The following is a 20,028-nucleotide window of genomic DNA, read 5'->3' as shown; positions in this document are numbered from 1 at the left end:
TGAAAAACTGGAGGCCTCTAGGCCCAACTCCAGAATGTGACAGCAGAGGTGCGGGGTCGGACAGGACCTGCGTGTCTGAAAGCCCCATGTGTCCAATCAGGTGGTCTGAGGGCACCTCGTGAAATTCTCCCTGTGACATCAGAAGCGTGGGGCGCTAGTGTGGCCAGGCCTCAGGCAGAGAGGCTGGATTCCGTGGCCTTGCTGTCTTCTCTTAGGGACTGTGGCATCGTCTCCGTAGAAGGAGGTGGGTCAGCTTGGAGCCCGATTCCCTCTTCTGCACGTTTCTTCTTTCTCTCCCAACGATGGTGCCGGCCGAGCTGTGCCAGAGCAACCAAGGCAAAAGCGTCGTGCACAGAATGACTGAGAACTTTGACCAGGGGCCGTGGACTCGTCAGAGGCAGTGACCCAGGACTGGGGTCCCCGAGCGTCCTTCTGAGTGTCGTGGCCCCGGTGCCCCTCTCACGGGAGTTGCTGTCAGCCTTGATGGTCGAAGCAGCCATGGTATCGAGATTTCACTGGTAGAAACTATTCCCATTCTTCCCTGGGAGGAGCAGGTCTCCTTCTACTTTGCTGGGGAGACTCCCTTTTTACTAAACAAAAATGATCAGCTGTAAGTACATATTAAGGATTAGGTTATATACACGTAAAGAATAATCATAAAGATCAAGAAACAGAACATGATGAGTGGACACCCAGGAGTGCCCTTCCCTCGTCGCAGCCTCCTCCCCACCGTGAGGGAGCTGTTCTCCTGATTTTGTGCCAGTGACTTGTCCTCAGAGTTTATGCCCAAGCACACGCATCCCTAGACAACGCAGCCCAGCTTTGCCTAGTTCCAAAGTCGGTAAGTGCGTGTACCGTGCATGCTGCTTTATTGCTCTTGATGGCTCAGCATTGTGTCCATGGGATTCTTTCATCTTGTGAGTAGAGGTTTTTTTTTTTGCGGTACGCGGGCCTCTCACTGTTGTGGCCTCTCCCGCTGCGGAGCACAGGCTCCGGACGCGCAGGCTCAGCGGCCATGGCTCACGGGCCCAGCCGCTTCGCGGCATGTGGGATCCTCCCAGACCGGGGCACGAACCTGTGTCCCCTGCATCGGCAGGCGGACTCTCAACCACTGCGCCACCAGGGAAGCCCTAGTAGAGGTTTTTTTAAAAATAATTTTTATAGTTTTACGAACTTCAAACAAAATGTACTCCATTGCTGTGGAATATTCCTTCATAGGAGCGTGCGTGGTTCATTTCTGCATCCGCTTGTGATGTCCTTCATGTTCTTTCAGGTTTGGCTCCTGCGGCTGCAGAGTCCATGTCCGTGTGTCCTGGTGCAGGGCCGGTGGGTTTGTGTTCAGCTGGGAGGAGCCCTGCGGGTCTGTGTGCACGGACTTCGCTCTCTGAGGCCCGATTGTTTCAGAAGCGGTTGCATCCGCCCGCTGCGTACCAGGCTTTCCATTGCCCCACAGCCTGCTGATATTTGATACTATGTCTTTCATGTCTGCCATTCTGGTAGGTGTACGCACAGTATTTTTCTTATGGTTTCAATCCCTTGGTTCTTAGTGAAGTTGTGCATATTGTGGTATTCATAGACTATTTCCTGTTGTTTTTTAAAAAGTTTTTAAAATTGTGGTCAAAAACACATAACAGGGCTTCCCTGGTGGAGCAGTGGTTGAGAGTCCGCCTGCCAATGCACGGAACGTGGGTTCGTGCCCCGGTCCGGGAAGATCCCACATGCCGCGGGGCGGCTGGGCCCGTGAGCCGTGGCCGCTGAGCCTGTGCGTCCGGAGCCTGTGCTCCGCAACGGGAGAGGCCACGACGGTGAGAGGCACGCGTACCGCAAAAAGAAAAACAACAGCAACAACAAAAACATAACATAAAATTTACTATCTTAACCATTTTTAAGTGCACATTTCAGGGTCAAGAAGTAATTGGCGCTGTTGTGCAAACCTGACCGCCATCGTCCTCCAGAACTTTCTCATCTTGCAACATTGAAACGGTCCCCATTAAACACGCACTCCCCATGCTCCCTCCCTCAGCCCCTGGCACTCAACATGCTACTTTCTGTCTCTATGTTTCTGACTGCTCTAGGGGCCTCGTGTGAATGGAGCCAGCACTGCGTGTTGTTTTGTGTCTAGCTTACATCACTGAGCATAATGCCCTCGAGGCTCATCCCTGCTGAAGGCTGTGTCAGAATTGCCTTCCTTTTTAGGCTGAATAACATTCCCTTGTATCGATGGACCGTGTTTTTCTTCTCCATTCATCCATTAGTGGACACATGTAATAGCTACATTCATTTCTCCTGTCATAATAATTGTGGAATAACATCAGAAAGTCCTATGAATCAAAAGTCATTTGCCATTAATTTTTTTTCTCAAACTTTTTATTGTGAAAAACATCAAAGCTAAGAAAAAGGGAAAATACATGTCAGCTTCACCTGTGTTCAGGAATTAATGCTTTACAGATTCACTTTATTCCCTGTGTGTGTGCTACGTGTGTGCATGTGCCTGTTTGCCTACATATGCTGTGCATGTGCATAGGTATGTGCACTGGCACACGTTAGTGTGTGCGTGGGTACACGCGTGCGTGTGTGTTCATAGGCTAGTGTGTGAATATATTTGTGCTGTGCGTGCGTATGTTTGTGTGTGTGCTGTGTCTACCTGTGTGCACACCTGTGTGTTTTCTGGAACCACTTGCAAGTTGGTTGCAGACTGAATTGTGCCCCAGATATGTCCGCATGCACCTGCTCTAACATTCCTGCTTTTCCACATAAAGATCAGAGATCTCAGGGATTTAAATGGATGGAGCAGGATGTCCTGACACAGGGTCTGTCTTCCAATGACTGTCACTGTCTGAGTGACATCCTTCACACTTTCTCTAATCCCCATTCAGGGTCCACCTTAGGCCCCCATTACATTCCGTCACCTGCCCCGGGTCCCCTATAAGCTCCAATGTCACAGTTGGAGAGTCCGGCCAGGGCTGGGGGGGGCCCTCCTGTTGGCCCGGCCTCCAGGCCCTGAACGTGGCTCCTGTGTTCCCATCTCTCAGCCAGGCCCCGACTTGGATGGGGCTGCCACCTCTTTCGTCACAGGGTCCCATCGCCCAGTCAAGGGGGTTCATTCTCTCCAAACACAGTATCAGGAGTGGGGGAGGGGTGGCAGTCCCCACTGAGTCTACTTCATGTGAGACCCTGTGCTGTTGAAAGAGCAGGCGCCCTGCCCTCGGGGGTGGGGGGCTAGGGTGTGGCATGTGGCCCACGATGGGCTCTCGGGTCCCCGGGTGGGACGAGCCAGGGTGCAAGGATTTCCGTGGTGGGTTCTCCTCTCCAAAGGCTTTCGTGCCCCTACCTCTCCCCGTGCCTCCCCTCGAAGACAGTGCGGTGCCTGGGACGGGAGCCATGGGAGCCGTCAGCCACCGCCCCCTCTACGAATGCGCACACGCACACACACACACACACACACGCTGCAGGGAAGCAGGACCTGAGTGCAGGGCTCTCAGCGGCCCTGAGAGCCCCGCCCGGAATCGGCCAGCGGAATGGACAGACTGGATCTCCCGGCCCGGACCACGCAGGACTGTCCTGCCTGGGCTTCCAATATGGCCGCCTCCTCCTGGAAGCCTGGGAGACTGGAATCAGGCCACTTCTTGTCTGTCCTGGCAGCAGACCGGGCTGCACTCTAAGAAGTTCTTGGATCACACGTGGATCCTGACCATCAGGTGGCCAGAGACATTGGTAACATTTCTGTTTTGTCTGTTGAAATGTTTAATGACAACAGTTTCCTGATGTGAGTGTCCAAAGATGAGAGACCCATGTTTGTGATCTGTACCTCCTATGAGATCAGCCCTAAGCCAGTTTAAACATGATCAAGTTCTGTCTACACGGTAAATTTAGACCTCTCCATGTGCTGTCTACTGTTTATGTTTAGAGCTGACCATGTGTTGTCTATAATGAGAAGATTTAGACCTGACCATGTTCTGTGTACGCTAGGAGTATGGAGAGTTGGGAAGAGAGCCGGCCTGGCCTCAGTACTGGGAAGCTCCGTGCCTGCATTTGAAAGTCAGTGTTTAGATGTCTGGGTCTGGAGCCGAGGTGGGCTTGTCTAGGTAACAGCCTCTCTTCTGAGTGTGGTGACCTGGTCCTCCCAAGAGTCAGTGCTATTGTCAGGGCCTTAGTCTTAATCCCTGCAAGGTTCACCTTCCCTGGGGCTCCTGGAGAATCCTCAGGAGGGCTACCTGCCGATTATTCCAATTTACCAGCACGGGCATGGTGCGAAGGGAGGCAGGTTTAGCTGGTGAATTGATTGCAGGGCACGCAGATCGGGCAAAAGGCCGATGGGTAACAGCTGAGGCTGCTGCTGAGCTCGCCTTCCTGTCTGCCGTCCCTAGTCAGCAGCGTCCAGAGCTGCCCTTCGGCTTTCAGCCCTGCTGTCCTGTGAGTTTTCTCAACAAGTAAGTGAGACAAGAAAGTGAGACTGCGCCTGCCAGAACCAAGTAATGTGTTCAACTCTAGCATGAAAGCTTTAAAAAGAGGTAAAATCACACAGAACCAAAGTGAAAAGAGGAGGACTTCTGTGGGACAAGTGTGGGGACAGGAGACCCACCTTACACTTTTTCTCATCCCAGCAGGTCCCAGGAACCCAGCTTGTTTCCAAATTAGGGAGCCAAGAGCAGAGCTATGGTGCCCTGACCAAGGGGACGTGTGACCCCAGGTGCACAGTCTGGGGAGGTGAGGTCACCCTGGAGGATGTGCACGTGTGACTTCAGTTGGGGGAGTCTGGGGAGGGCAGTTCACCCTGGGACTGTGGACATGTGACCCAGGTGGAGGGGTCTGAGGAGGTGGGGTCACGTGTTGAGAGAGAACATGTGACTTTAGGTGCAGGGTCTGGGGAGGTGGGTCACCCTGGTGAGTGTGGATGTGTGACCCCAGCTATAGGGTACAGGCACTGTATGGGTCTCACCACATCTGCATGCGTCCGGATCACATGAATGGGGAGACCCCTATGTGCTCTTTGCCTGCAGTGTGTCTTTTCCCCATTGAGATTTCCAACCTCTGCATTAAGGGTGTTGCCCTGATTAACCTGTGGTTCCTTTTCTTCCCTTAATCCTGTCGCATTCATATGAGGTCATGCATGTTTGAGTGGGGTGCTGCTCTGTGTGCTGCTGAGTGACAATGTTCGGTGGTGTCATATGAATATCATAGCATATCATATGTCTAATCTATGGGGGTCACCACTGCCTGGGTCTCCCTGGACAGAGGTGAGGTGAGCACAGACTAGGCCCCCGTGAGAACGGTCTCCCATGTGCCATGTGAGGGCACCGTGATGGCCCCTAAGGTAGGGGAATGTGTTTGGGTCTCCGACATTTGTGATGAACGGGAGTCGAAATGGAATCTGATTTAAAAAGACATTATTTTATGAATTTAAGTGAAATAAAACACACATCACATACCCTTTACCATCGTCACCATTTTAAGTGCACGTTTCTGAGGCATCAGGTCTATTCACTTTCTCGTGGAGCCATCACCACCACGCCTAGAACTTTTCATCTTGCAAAACCAAAATTCCACAACCATGAAAGTCTCACTCCCCATCCCCTCACACTGGCCCTGGCACCGATGTCCCCTTCAGTCCCTGAGTTGTGGACTCCAGGGCCCCCACTGGAGCGCAATCCTGCAGTGTTTGCTGACGGGTCATTTTGGAAGAGCTGACTTTCAGTCCGAGGCTCTGCCTGTTTGCATCTGAAGAATCTGCATTTAAGGAGGGGATGTATGAGGAAGGGGCGTAGGAGGGACAAAGGTGTCTGGGATGCAGTTGAGTCAGGACCTGAGCAGCTGCCTTTTGTGTCCTCTGGTCGCATCTCTTGGTCTGGGCCTCATCTGCATCATCACTGTTCCCGCTGGCACCCCTGGGTGTTGTTGTCTGAGTGAGATTCCCCTGGTGCCCCTGCTCTCCTCCCCTCCTCCTGCTGGTTGGGGAGGGAACTGCTTGCTGGGTGGTCTCTACTCCTGAGGCAAGAAGGACCCTGTAGCATGGACCTGCAGAGTGTGGGTGTGGTCCCCACAGCATGGTGCCCACATAGGACACAACATCGGGGCGTGACAAGTGCTAGGTTGCGTCATCACTGACAGGGAATGTTGCCAAGATCCTGCTCGGGAGGGTGTGGTGTGGGTGGCCTGGGACCCCAGAGGTCCATTAAACCAATAATGGCCCATTCCTATCCTGGAGCTTGGAGAGTGCATCCCCATGGGCTCCAGATTCACCCCACATCTCAGCCATATCCCTCTGGCCTGTCTTTGAACTCAGGAAAATGAGCTCTCTTGTCCACTACATAGGCCTGGTCCTGTTGGTATTAGGATTCTTTAATTTAGGCATCCTGGGATAGCAGCTCTTTTTAGGCCTGAGAAGGAACAGCTCAGGAGTGTACAACAATTTCAGATGAAACTAATATTCTATGACTATCTCTAACTCCGCGGTTGTTGACTTCTATTAGTCATTATTCTCCTGGTTTTAGCCCTGATGTGGGGATTACAGAGGAGTCAACATTTAAATCTTCATAATCTGTGTATTTGTAGCTTCAGTATCATTACTGACCCATCGTTTTTTATGGTTTGGGAAGAGTTATTGATTTCATGTATCATGTAAATGATTCACAATGATGATAGGGCAATTAAGATTACAATAATGGCTGGTAAATTCTTCACATTTTTCTCTACCTGTGCATCTATTGTATGTATATGAGTTAGTTTACTTGTCAATGTTAGTGAAATAATATAGAGGACTAGAGAACTTATTTTAAAAATCACTATTAATGTGTGATGATGAAAATGTAAATGTTCTTCCATAATCGGTGATGTTGTATCTTGAGAGCCTAGATGAAATTGATATACCTTAGTGATATACAGTATTTTAGCCTATAATTTAACTTTGACAAAGCTGCATCACTTTTTACTTTTATCTCATTTATTGAGAAAGACATAATTGTTATAGTGTTGGCTTGAAACTAGTTGAAAAGGACTTGAGACCTTCCTTATTTTACATTTACATAGGTAGGATCTTGAAACATAGGATATGGTGGAGGGCATTCGTGTAACCATTCTAGGTTAGGAGTAGCAGTTTCCACCGCTAAGACTTCTTGTTTAGATGCAAATGCTTTTCAAAGTATGAAGATTATTAGCATTACTGCTGCTACTGAGATGAATGAGCCTTAAGACACAATATTTCATGTTGTGTGTGCCTCAGGGTACTCAGCCTAACGTAGTGACATCCCTGCGAGGCCAAGAAAGTGCTGCAGGAAGTCACATTTACCACTACAGATATACCTGTGAAGTGAATTTTTGCTCATGCTGAGTTCACTGTATAACCTGAGAATAGTGGGAATCCGTGTAGGGAGCCTCCTATAATAGTGAAGCCCGCTCCCATGGACATTAGATCATGAAAGTGTGCTACTACATAGTATGTATCCTGGAGGACAATGTCCGGGGATCAGTTCGCTAAGATGATTCCTGTCAAACCACCTAGTGTAAAAAGAAAAACTTAAGCCTAAAACTCATAATATAGTGGGAGGTCATATAATATTACCTCCGCGAACAGTTGCTAACCAGGGACTTCCCTGGTGGTGCAGTGGTTAAGAATTGGCCTGCCAATGCAGGGGACATGGGTTCGAGCCCTTGTCTGGGAAGATTCCACATGCCGTGGAGCAAGAAGCCCGTGCGCCACAACTACTGAAGCCCATGCGCCTAGAGGCCGTGCTCTGCAACAAGAGAAGCCATTGCAATGAAAAAGGCCGTGCACCGCAACAAAGAGTAGCTGCAGCTCACTGCAACCAGAGAAAGCCCCCTCCTGTAGGGATAGAAGTAATTACGGTAGCTTTTGCAAAGTATGCTCCTGAGTGGACAGCTATCCTTATGGTAAACATATGATGGGCCCACAAGAGAAATCCTAAAAAGCCAGTGGACATGACTCATACTATTCCCAAATAGCTGAAAGGCACTTTTTGTCCTAAATAGTATGTAGTGATGTGTGAGTTTATAACAAACCCTGGTAGGCCATGAATACAGACTTCAGGGTGACCAAAGAATCAAAATAATTGTTGGTATAGGATTCGGTCTCCTCCTGCAGGGTCAAAGAAAGTAGTGTTGAGATTTCTATCTCTTAACAGTATGGCAATTCTGGCTGCTTGGACTGACATTGGTAATTATAGTAATACGGCTATAGTTGGGGAAGATTAAACAAATACTGTTGTTTGGTATTGGGATATGACTGCTGGTTTTGTATGAAAGACTATAGTAATAAAAGTAATAGCACCAAGAATTGAAGAGACCCCTGCTAAATGTAAGGAGGAAATAGTTAGGTCGACAGAGGCTCCTGCGTGGGCCAGGTTGCAGGCTAGAGCTGAATACACGGTCCACTGGAACCAGAACCAGCTTCTACTTTCACTATTGGTGATATGAGTAGGAGTAAGAACGATGGGGGAAGTAGTCAAAAGTTTACATGGTTTACTCGGGGAAATGCTACCTCAGGTGTCCAAGCTATTAGTGGCCCAAGTGAGTTGTCAAACCCTGCAATATAATGGGTACAACAATAAAGAAAATTATTACAAGTGCAGGGACTGTTATGACCACGTTACAGATTTGTGCGTCTCCAAGTAACGCTCCAGGTTAGCATAGCTCAGCCTGGATTAATATTCTTAAGGTGCTGCCTGCTACTCCAGCTCAAGCACCAAATAGTAATTATAAAATGCCGATATCTTTGTGATTTGTTGAAAATAATCAGCAGTGTATGAACAGAGGTAAAATGACTGAGCTAACATTAGACTGTAAATCTAAAGACAGAGATTGAGCCCTCTTTCTCACAAACCCTGTGGTGAATCAACAAATTGAATTGTAACTTCAGAGAAGCAGCTTCAATTCTGCCGGTGATTTTCCTGCCTTTTCTTTTTTTCTTTCTCAAATGAAGAAGAAGTAGACTGAAGCCAGTTGACTAGAGGATTTGCCTGTTAACTAAAGTTTCCTGGGGTTAAAACTCATCAGTCTCGTAAAGATTTGGCTGAATTACAATGTTTGCTTTATGTTCAATTGATGTAGGATACAGTTTTGCAATCCTTATTTTCAGGAATTAAGTTAATTTTACTTGCTTAGGGCTTTGAAAGCTCTTGGTCTGAACTAACCTAAATTCCTAGTCCAGCACCAATAGAATGGGTGTTATGTGTAGTAATCGTCTGGGTATTATGATTGGTAATGATAGGAAGGTTATTTCTTTGAATGTTCAATGTGCTTTGTTTTTGTGTTGTTTCATGAAGGGAATACAGTTAGTGATGTGGAGTATGTTAGCTGCAAGTAGAAATATATGCTGAGCACTGCTGTGATGGCTATTAATGTTGGTAGAATGATGTTGTCATTTTCGTTATCTCTTGGATAAGTATTCATTTGGGTAAAAACCCTGATAGTGATGGACTATGTCCTAATGATACTATAATGGTGAGGAAAAGGATTGTGATGGGAGGTGTTTTACCGCATGTGTGTGATAATGACACTCTTGTAGTACATGATCTGGGCATAAATAAGAAGAAGATAGTGTTGTTATGATATAAATTAGTATGTTTAGGATTGTTATAATCGGAATATACTTTATAATAACTGTTATTCATCCTACATGGGCAATTGATGAGGAGGGTTTAATTTTTTCCAGGTGAGTCTGACTAAATCTCCCTCAGCCTCCAGCTATGATTTATAATATCACTATGATTAATAGTATATTTAGGTTGATGGATGGTGACATGTGGTATAAAACTGACAGGGGTGCACTTTTGTCTTATTAATAGCATCAGGCCTGCTGTTCATGGGACGCCTTGTGTGACGTGAGGCACTCAGAAGTGAAATGGGGAAAGTCCTACTTTTGTGACAAGGGCGATTGTCATGAGGGTGGATGCTGCTGGATGAAAGATTTTTGTTATTCATTGTGTTCCATGACCAGAGTATATTAGATTAAAGATAATAGCCGTTATAAGTAGTATTGATGTGGTGGATTGTTTAAGGAAATATTTGTTGGATGCTTCTGTAGCTTATGGGTTCGTGTTTTTTATTAGAATGGGGATATCATTAACCAGTGTGAGCTTGTTATACATTTATATTTCCTGAGATAATGGTCAGTAGAATGATAGTAAAAACAATGAGAATTTATTAGTACAGGAAGGATATACAACAACTTTTTGGGGGTATGGGCCTGAAGCTTACTTAGAGAATCTTAGTATATAGCATGTGCTGTAATGTGGTAGCATGGAGAATGTAAAATTCTTAGGAAGAATTCAATTCCAGGAATAAGAGCATTGAAACCTGTATGATATACTCTATCAAAAGTAACTCTTTTGTCAGATCTATTTCTTAAGTTTGTGGTGGGTTGCCTGGTATAATGACAGGTAGTGAAAACTCTCATATACATCGGGCTAATGTTAGTAGTAAAATTTTATAAGAGATGTAGACATTGATCATATCAAAATTGTGGGTATGATGCTCAAATTCATAGAAAGGAGATTGTTAGATGTGTTTTAATGATGACTTGGGGTGTATATAATTCTGGCATCTAGGGATTGTCAAATGCTCCTAAAATGGATTGTTGTGGAAATGTTTATTATAAGGAAATTGACATATTCTCTAGGAAGGACCGGGTGAATGGGCCTGCTAGATTTTCTACATTGAAGACAATTACAGGTTTTGATTCTACTTCTGTTAAATCAAGTGAGGCTTCATTGGATTTTTGCTACTGCGGAGATAATAAAATTCTGGGTAAGGGTCAGGAGAAAATTAGTCATAGGTGTTCTTGTGTAATAATTACTGTTGAAAGTGTAAATGATCCATTTATCAGTAAGACTGAGAAGAGAATAACTACATTACTTCATATGAGATTGTCTATACTACTGTCCCTAGAGCTCCAGTGAGTGAGTATGTTGAATGTGAAGCTCATCCAGAACTGAGGATGGAATAAATGGCTAGGTATGATATGACTAATATAAATAATATTCCTACATGTATATTAATTAATGGATAAGATATGGGAAGAAGAATTCATGTTGTGAGAGTCAGGGTTAAGGCTAGCATTGGGGCAATAATATATAAATTGATGATGTTGATGGACATAGTGGTTCTTTAATAAGTAATTTGAATGCCTCAGCAATGGGTTGTAATAATCCATGTGGGTTGATGATTTTTGGCCCTTTCTGGATTTGTATATAGCCTAGGATTTTCCATTTAGTTAATATGAGGAATGCTATGGTGAATTAAATGGGGTAATTTGTGAAAGAATGTTGATTATAAACATATTCTTAAGAAGAGCACTTGAACCAGTGCAGATAAAGTTTTCAGTTTTACATAATTACCAGGCTCTGCCACTGTAACAAACCCTGTTCTACAGTAGGGTATGTATAAATTCATTGAATGTAGATTATATTATCATTAGAACAGGTGATAAAGAATTTTGACTAGCTGGTCTAAATTGTAATCACTCAGAGGTGGTTTTATTCTCCAAAAATAAATGGCACACGGGCTCAAGGCGCACCAGCTTCAGTAGTTGTGGCGCAGAGGCTCAGTAGTTGTGGCCCACTGGCTTAGTTGTTCTGTGGCACGTGGGATCTGCCCGGACCAGGACTCGAACCCGTGTCCCCTGCCTTGGCAGGCGAATTCTTAACCACTGCATCACCAGGGAAGTCCCAGAATGGCAGTCTCCCTTTTAATATACCTTAATCCAAAGAATCCATGGAAAATTGTTACAGAAAATAAGAGAATAAAATATTGTAAGGACTATAACAGAAGCATGTAGTACACAGTTCATATAGACACATCCCAAGCAGTTACAAAGTATATTTAAAAGGAGGCTGCAATATTAAAAGAATAAGATAAATTATACCCACAAACTTCCAATCTTTCCTGAAACGTTGCAATCTGAAACCCTATTGTAGGAAGCAGAACACTCCAGGAGACATTCTACAAATGAAGGCCTCTAAACCCTGTGGGTGGATAAGGAATTCTGGAAGGAAGGTATCCTCACCCAAGGAAAGCAGGTTCCTATACTTTTCTCACATCACATCCCTGTACAACTCCCATTGATCTTGGTCCAGGCATTCCCAGTCCTCTTGAGATAAATCTATGGGCACATCCTGGAATGTCAGCAGTCCCTGAAATTAAAAGTACACATGCCATGTGGCCACGGGAAGAGTTCATAATATGACCCAAGAAGAAAAGAGCAAATTAAGAGAACTGGTTTTAATTTAGAAGAGTGTCTTCAATCATCCACTAATATATATATATATATATATATATATATATATATATATATTTTTTTTTTTTTTTTTACAAAGTAACTTTCTCTATTTCTAACTACAAAAAAAGAGTATGGCATGTGATCCACAAAACCAGTATAGAGACTATACTTATCTGGAAAAGAAATAATAAAATGATGGTTTCAACACAGGCATATGCATTTTTGAGTGTTTTATTTATATCAAACTGGATAAGATGTGTGTATTTCTCAGACAGAAAAGACATGTCGAGGTAGAAATGTACCTTACAACTATTCATGGGTCCACAGGTACACTGGAGAGACTGTAAAATTGCAGATTGTGATTCAGTAGGTCCGGTGGGCCTGAGTTCTATTTTTTTAACAAGCTCATTTTTAACTAGTGATGCCACAGTCTCTGATTCATTAACGACAATTGTGAATAGCAGAGAGACAATTAGAAAGGTGAAAATTCGTATTTAGAGGCTTCCCTGGTGGCGCAGTGGTTGAGAGTCCGCCTGCCGATGCAGGGGACACGGGTTCGTGCCCCGGTCCAGGAGGATCCCGCATGTCGCGGAGTGGCTGGGCCCCTGAGCCATGGCCGCTGAGCCTGCGCATCCGGAGCCTGTGCTCCGCAATGGCAGAGGCCACAGCAGTGAGAGGCCTGCGTATCGCAAAAAATAAATAAGTAAATAAATAAAATCGTATTTAATTTTGAACTTCAAGTGTGTTATGGATTTCACACGTTTAATAGGATAGTAAGCACAGCAGCAACCACCATTTGTGAACATTCACTGTAGACCGTGTGTATCTTTCTGACTTTTTGTGTAGGATTCCAGGAAAAAGGCCTGCGCTGCGGCCACAGTGGGCGGGGCCCTCAGGCCGGGCCGCCCCTCCAGGACCCCCGACGGGGCCCTGAGCTGCTGGCGGCTCCTCCCCCGGCGCCCCGCTCCCTCCCAGGATGCCTCGGGGCAGAACGGCCCCACCCACTGCGCCCAGAACGGAGCCCGCGTTTCCTCAGAGCTGGAGCTCCCGGCTCGGGGTCTCTTCCCTCCGCCGTCACGGAGCTGCCCTGGCGCCCGAGGGTAGGGTGGCCTCACTGACGCTGCCGGCTGCGGAGGGGCCCCGGCGGCCGAAGCCGCGACAGTCGTGGGGACGGCGGGCCGGGTAAGTGGGTCCGGTGCCGGGCGGCCGCGCAAGAGCAGCTTCTGAGGGGAAGGGCTTCGCGGCCACCCGCCGCTGCTGTGCAGAACGAGCGGCCTCGGGGTCTGGTCCCGGGGAACTTCGGCCCCTCCTCTCGGCCCTGCCCTCGGCCTGGCTCGCGGGGCCCGGGGGGGCGTGGGGAGAGGGCGGCCTGAGCGTCCTGAGGGGACACGGGGCGAGGGAGGCGCAGGGTCCGGCCGCAGCGTCAGCGACCCTCCTCCCGACGGCGGGGAAAGCGGCGAAAGTTCCTCCCGAGGCTCCCAGGCCTCTTGTTCAGCCGAGGCCCTGTGCGCCCCTCCCTCCCTGAGCTAAAGCACCGGGGGGAGGGGACAGGGCGGGGGGCTGGCGCAGGTGATGGGGGACTTGAAAAGGTGATTGTCAGCTAAGGAGAACCTGCTCTCCAAGGTGAGGAATGCAGCGCTTTCCTTTGTATGCGAAGATGCCGGAGTCAGGCTCACGAATTCCTTCCTTTGATATGCACCTCCGCTCTCTGGGGCCTGCATTCTGTATTTACATATCCTGAATTCCCCTCACACTGGAGGGCTGCAGGTGCTGATGGCTGTGACATCCTTTGTTTACTGAGATGGCAAGAAATATTCCGTTTCTCACAGGCTTGAGGGGCAGACAGTGAAGAAGCGTCGGAGAGTCTCACTCAGCATCATCACCCCAGGAGCAGACCAGGAAGCTGAGGCTCCAAGAAGCCAAATAATCCAGCCGGAAGCACGGCTGTGGGACCACGGAGTAGGGTCTGCACCCATCGCCCACCCAGGGGGACTGCCCACTCCCCGCAGCTTCCACGCCTGTTCCCTTCACCCCCTCCCGGGGCCAGCTCACAGGGCCGCCTCCTGGGGGCACTCACTCACCTTCTTCTAACAGGATCCGTCTCACTGTCCTGTTCTGGGATCATCCGGAAGGCTTGTCACTCTGAAGCAGGTTCAGCCTCACGTCACCAGGGTAGCTTTCCTGGATCACACTCACCACCTGCACGTCCACCCTCAGCTCAGACCCGGAAAGGCCCCTCGGCCCCGAGCCCCATGGCTCTGCCTGGGCTGCCACCCCCTCCTGCCTGGTCCGTCCCTCTCGTGTCCCCTGCAGGGTCACCAGGAGCTCCCACCTGCCCCAGGCAGGCTGTCTGCTCTGTCCTGAGGAGGCCTCCGTGGTGTCAGGTGGAAGGCACAAGAGGTACCTGTGGGGTCTCCCTCACGCAGCACAGTGGCCAGCACCCACCTACTGACCTCATCACTCGGGATGGACGGGGGTTCAGGGGGTCCGTGGCATCTCCTGGTTCTCATTTCATCCCAGCGCTGCCCACAGGGAAGTTGCTAAGCAACTCTGTGCCGGCTGCACAGAGAGGACGCTCATACACACACACCCCTCCCAGCACACGGGGCTCTCGTGGCCAGGCCCCTCCCAGGATATGGTGCTCACCTGAGCAGGTACCCAGCAGCCCCCGGGGCTCTCGTGGTCAGGCCCCTCCCAGGATATGGAGCTCACCTGGGCAGGTACCCAGCAGCCTCCGGGGCTCTCGTGGTCAGGCCCCTCCCAGGGTATGGAGGTCACCTGGGCAGGCACCCAGAAAGGCTGGGCACACAGGAACCGTGCAAGTAGCCCTCATTGCAGAGCACCCCCAGCCCACCTGTTGGTCAGAGCTGACACAAAGCACCTCAGAGCAGGACCTGAACTAACAAACAGCAGCTCTGACAGGTCTGCTTGGGCTTCACTCTGTGTGGCCTCCTTCCACTGGGTTTTCCAGAGGCTTCCACTGCAGCTGAGGCACCAGGCCTCTGTCTCCACCCACCACCCCTCCTCTCCCTTACTCCTGGCTTCTTCTCATTAGGAGAGGGTCTTCTTGAAGTTGTCTCCCACTCATGAACCAGACAAAATGTTGAGAAAACAAGCAGAGTTGCAGCCCCGTGTCTATCCTGACCCTCAGGAAACCACACCTGTTCCTTGGACCTGGCCAGTTCAGCAAGGCCCATTTTCTGCAACTCTGAGCCCCTGATGGGTGAGGATTGGCTGACCTGGGCAGCCTGATCGGGCCGGCCAGCCCTCCCCAGGTGTGCCTGGGCTGAGGTCAATATAAACACCGCTCCAGACAGCAAGAGCCCCTGCAGCTGTGCCTGACGCCATATTCTCTGCCCCGTCAGCAGTCTCGGGGCTGGGCTGGTGGGAGGGAGTAGGGCTCACGGCTCTGTGCGTGGCCCGGTGCGAGTGGGGCTCTGCTGGACTTTCTGCAGGAGTTGCCAGTTTGCTGCCTGCTAAAGAAGAGGATGTGTCACCCATACCTGCCACTGGAATTTCACACCGGGCAGAGGTGAGGAAGGAAAAAAGCAGTGGGGGCCGGAACAGGAGGGGTACGTCAGGCAGGGAGATGGAAAGTTTCCAGAAGTGCGCCCGGGGTTACGACCATCCTGCCTGGCCTGCAGGCACCAACTCGGCCTGCGTGCTGTCGCTGGTGTGGCTCCACGGCCCTTCCTCTAGGCTTTCAAGTCCTTGCGCACATTCAGGTGTTTTAGCTGGGAAGGGTGGGAACAGTTCAGCAGCAGCTGGCCTGGGAGTCAGCTCACGTTTACTCAGGGACGCCTCGGCCCGGTCCCCCAGCTTTGCAATGAGGACGCGCCTTGCGGAGGGGCTGCTGGCTGCCTGGGAGCTGATTCCCCACCTCTGACCAACTTCAGAATTGTTTACCACTGGAGCAAGTGTCCTGATAGGGTTTTCCTCTGTGTAACTAGTGGGTTCTTAATTAGCAACGTGAAGGGTGACATCAGAAGTCCTGAATTAGGATGGAAATACTTATCCCCAACTTGTACAGGCATAAAAACCTGGGGAGGCCGTGTGCAGCCGGCACCTTTAGGGATGGGCTTCCAGCTGACCCCTCAACATTCTTGTGTCCAGCCACTGCTTTAGGATTTCTGGGGCCCAGTGCTGACCCTAAGGGTTCTGCAATCCAGCCTCTGTAGGCCTTTAATGAGACCTGCACTTCCAGGATCCTACAGAGCAGGGTCTGTGTGACCGTTCTGTGGCTTCTGTAACAAATGACCACAAGCTGGGTGGTTTAAAACAACAGGAATTCATCCTCCCGCAGTCCTGGAGACCAGACATTTGAGATCAAGGTGTCTGCAGGACGGAAGTCTCTCCAAAGACTCCAGGATAGGGTTCTTCCTGCCTTTTCCAGCTTCTAGGGGCTCCAGGCATCCCCAGGCTTGAGGCTGCATCTCTCCCATCTCTGCCTTTGTCGTAATATGGCTTCTCCTCTGTGTCTGAGTCTCTCCTGTTTTGTCTCTCCTAAGGACTCTCTCAATTGGATTGAGGGCCACCCTAACCCAAGATGACCTCACCTCGAGATCCTTAACTACATATACAAAGACGCTTTCCCCAGATATGGTCCTGTTCCTGTGTTCTGGGGGGCACATCTTTGGGGTCCAGCATTCAACCCATTACCTGTGTATAAAATAACCCTCATTTTAGGAGATTACCAAGGTCCCGTATAGACTGGCACAGACAGTAGCCATGTGGGTGGGGTTCTGGGGAGAATGAGGACCCTGGAATCACCTGGAAAGGATGAAGTCCTGGCTGCATTAGGGGAGCTCTTCCACCACGGGGCCCGTGGAAACAGCCACTCCACTCTGTCCGTGGAAAGGGACCCAGTGCCGAGTCCAGAAATGGTGATATTGCAAAGCTGGCTCTTCTGGGATGTCATCATCAGTAGCATCATGTAACCAGTAACTACGGGCTTGGAGGAGTCACCCTCTGGCACGTGATGACAGCACTGTCACTTTAGGCTCATCAAGCCTAGAATAGGAATGTTTGAAGGAGAAGAGTTTGGGAGATTGCGAAGCTTGGTTGTTAAGGAAACTGAGCAGGTTTGTCAAGGTTGTCAAGGAAACTTCTCGCTTAAACTGAAGGCAGGGCTGTGAGAGCTGAAATCCAGGGATCTTCTAAAGGGGCTGCTCTGAAGTACCATCACCTGAGAGGTGGTCTCAGCGTGAGCTGGGGTTTGAGGAAAATGTGATGAGATGAAGTCTGACTTTCTGTGACAGCTGGGGAGGGGTTTGTAAAGCACCTTGGCTTTTAAGGCAGAAGTTTGTTGCTGGAACATAGTGTCTCCCAAAACTGGGCTGAAGCTCAAGATGTCTCTGTCCCCTTCCTGTGAGAGTCCAGGGCAGGTGGGTGTCAGTTCCCAGGCTCTGCCCCCACTTTGTTTCTCCTCCCTGCTTCCAGGTGAGTGTTTCAACCAGCGGGGTGGGGTGACCACAGGGACATTGTGCCCTCCGTCCTAGGATGCAGGCTGGCCAAGGCCCTCACCACCTCCACCCCTTCCCCTTGGTAACAGGAGACACTGCGCCCCAGCTGTAAGGGGTGGGAAGGCTGGGAGATGCAGGGTAGCTGTGCACAGGAAAAAGGGAAATGGGTTCTGATGGGCAGCTGTGCGGCTCTGTTGTGAGGGTCGCCCAGACACTAGCACACAGATTCTGGGTTCTGTGAAGCTTCGATGCTCTGTGGTTCTGGAAATCCTATAGGAGATGGTCCACAGCAGGTGAAGCTAATGCTCGCAGTGGAGGTGGTGAAGCCAAAGGTCTGCAGTTCAGACTAAAGGTGCCGATGTACATGCAGGACAAAAACATCTCAGGTGAATGGACTTCAGGCACGTTTAACATGAATGCAGTCGTGTTAATGCCTAGCATCTTCTATCTTGTGCCTCCCCTCAGGGACCCCCTCCTTGATGCCTGGGGCTCCTTTAACTCACGTACAGGGGGATGGAGAGTGGGCTCTGTCCAGTCTGAGCCCTGAGTTACCCTGTGAGTCTGCTCGGGGCCGCCATAACAAATACCACAGACTGCGCAGCTTGAATAACAGGCCTATCTCCCAGTCCTGGATGCCGTTGGAGAGCAAGGTGTCTGCACGCTGGCTTCTCCTGAGGCCTCTCTCCTTGGTGCTTAGACAGCCATCTTCTCCCCAGGTCCTCACATGGTCTCCCCCTGTGCCTATCTGTGTCCTAATCTCTTCTTGTAGGACATCAATCCTATTGGATTAGGATCCACCTTAGTGACCTCATTTTTACCTTGATCACCTCTTTAAAAACCCATCTCCAAATACAGACACATCCTGGCGTCCTGGGGGTTAGGGATTCAGCATGTGGATTTGGGGAGACATGACTGAGCCTATACCGTCCTCCTTAGGAAGCAAGTGTGCCTCGGTCCTTCCTTCCCTCAAGTCACACGAGGTGAGCTAATGGCTCAAGGAGAGGCCACTCGTGCAGAGTTTGTGTCCCAGCTGGGGAACCCTTCTCTGCTCTCTTTGATCAGGCAGTGGCAGTGCCAGCCCCCTCCTGAGGTGAGCAGTTCTGGGGTTTCCTGCCGTGTCTCCTGGCCCGCTGAGGTGCTCAGTGTCTGGGAACCCAGGAGCCAGCAGCCTAGTGGGGCTGCCGGGGACTCTCAGGGCCTTGGCAGATGTCTCTCCCGGCAGATTCCCTAGCGAAAGTGGGGAAACTTTGGCGGATTACAGGAGGGAGAGAGTCACAGTCTCGTTTATGCTTCAGAAAGACCACGTTGGGGTGGGATGTGAGTCGCACCGTGGGGCAGGGAGCTTTGCCAGGCCTGATGGAGGAACCAGGCACAAGATCGGGCTTGGGCCAGGGCTGTGGGCCTAGAGGGGAATTAGCGTGGGAACTGGCCACAGACTGTTGTCGAAATATTGGCTTCCCTGTGCACTGAGGCTGAACAGAAATACGGAGACAGGGATTTTGGAGGAAGAGAGAGATGGCTTTATTTTTCTGCCAGGCAGCAGGGAAGACACAGCAGGCTAGCACCTCAAGAACTGGGCACCCCTCCTTGAGAATCAGGGAAGATTTTATATGTGGGGCTCTCGCAGTCCGGGGTATAGGATGAGGATCAATGTAGTGAAGGTCTTGCATTCTTCCTTTCCTTTGCATTATTTCAAAGCAGTCACAGCTGGTGTCAGGCCGCCCGGTAATTGGGGTCCGGCAGTCTGGTAATTGCGTCCGTTTGCCTCTGGTTTATCGGCCGGTGACCTTGTTTCTGAAATGAAAAACTGTAGGGGGTGATTTGTTGTGAGGGGCGTATAGAATGTAAGTGCGTTACATAATAAGGTTAGGGAGTGAGAGGCAGGGGCTGTAACACACACAGTGAGGGGTGGTGGGTACTGAAGGTAAATTCCATAGTGTCAGGGAGTGAGGTTAGCTTTGTAAAGTACAAATCTAGTTACTACAAATGAGTGACAAAGTGAAACAAGGAGTGATGAGCTCTTTCAGGCCAGGTTACGCTTCTTCTCCAGCCTGTTCGCTGTCCCCTTGTTTCCCTTGTTCTTGGGGCAGGGAAACTTCGTTTCTGTTTTTGCTGCAACAAGACTGTGGAGGAGGAGCTGACAGTCACTGGGGCCCAAGGCGAGTGGGAGCCTGGGAGGCCCCAGTGTTACCGAACCAAACGTGGGTCCGCTCGCCCGAGGGCAGCAGAGCCAGTCTACTGACACCGGGGGTGGTGGAGGAAGGTGCAGCCTGAATTGTCAAAGTGCCGATACAAGGAGGCCAGGTGGCCTGTGCTCTAAAACCCCGAGCTCCC

The 20,028-nt window shown here is 49.7% G+C and overlaps 1 long non-coding RNA gene across 1 annotated transcript; it reads right to left on the bottom strand.

The window, feature by feature from the left end:
• Positions 1-13,332: 13,332 nt before the first annotated feature.
• Positions 13,333-14,752, bottom strand: LOC136792336 (uncharacterized). The gene is made up of 3 exons (XR_010835994.1): positions 14,686-14,752; positions 14,314-14,431; positions 13,333-14,176 (listed from the first exon to the last, which is right to left on the bottom strand). It is a non-coding gene; the product is annotated as an uncharacterized lncRNA (long non-coding RNA).
• Between the last annotated feature and the right edge of the window lie 5,276 nt (positions 14,753-20,028).

This window comes from Kogia breviceps, chromosome 12 (assembly GCF_026419965.1).
Source record: "Kogia breviceps isolate mKogBre1 chromosome 12, mKogBre1 haplotype 1, whole genome shotgun sequence".
Classification (NCBI taxonomy): Eukaryota; Metazoa; Chordata; class Mammalia; order Artiodactyla; family Physeteridae; genus Kogia; species Kogia breviceps.
Note: the sequence above shows the minus strand (reverse complement) of the source record. Positions and strands in the feature narration are given on the sequence as shown.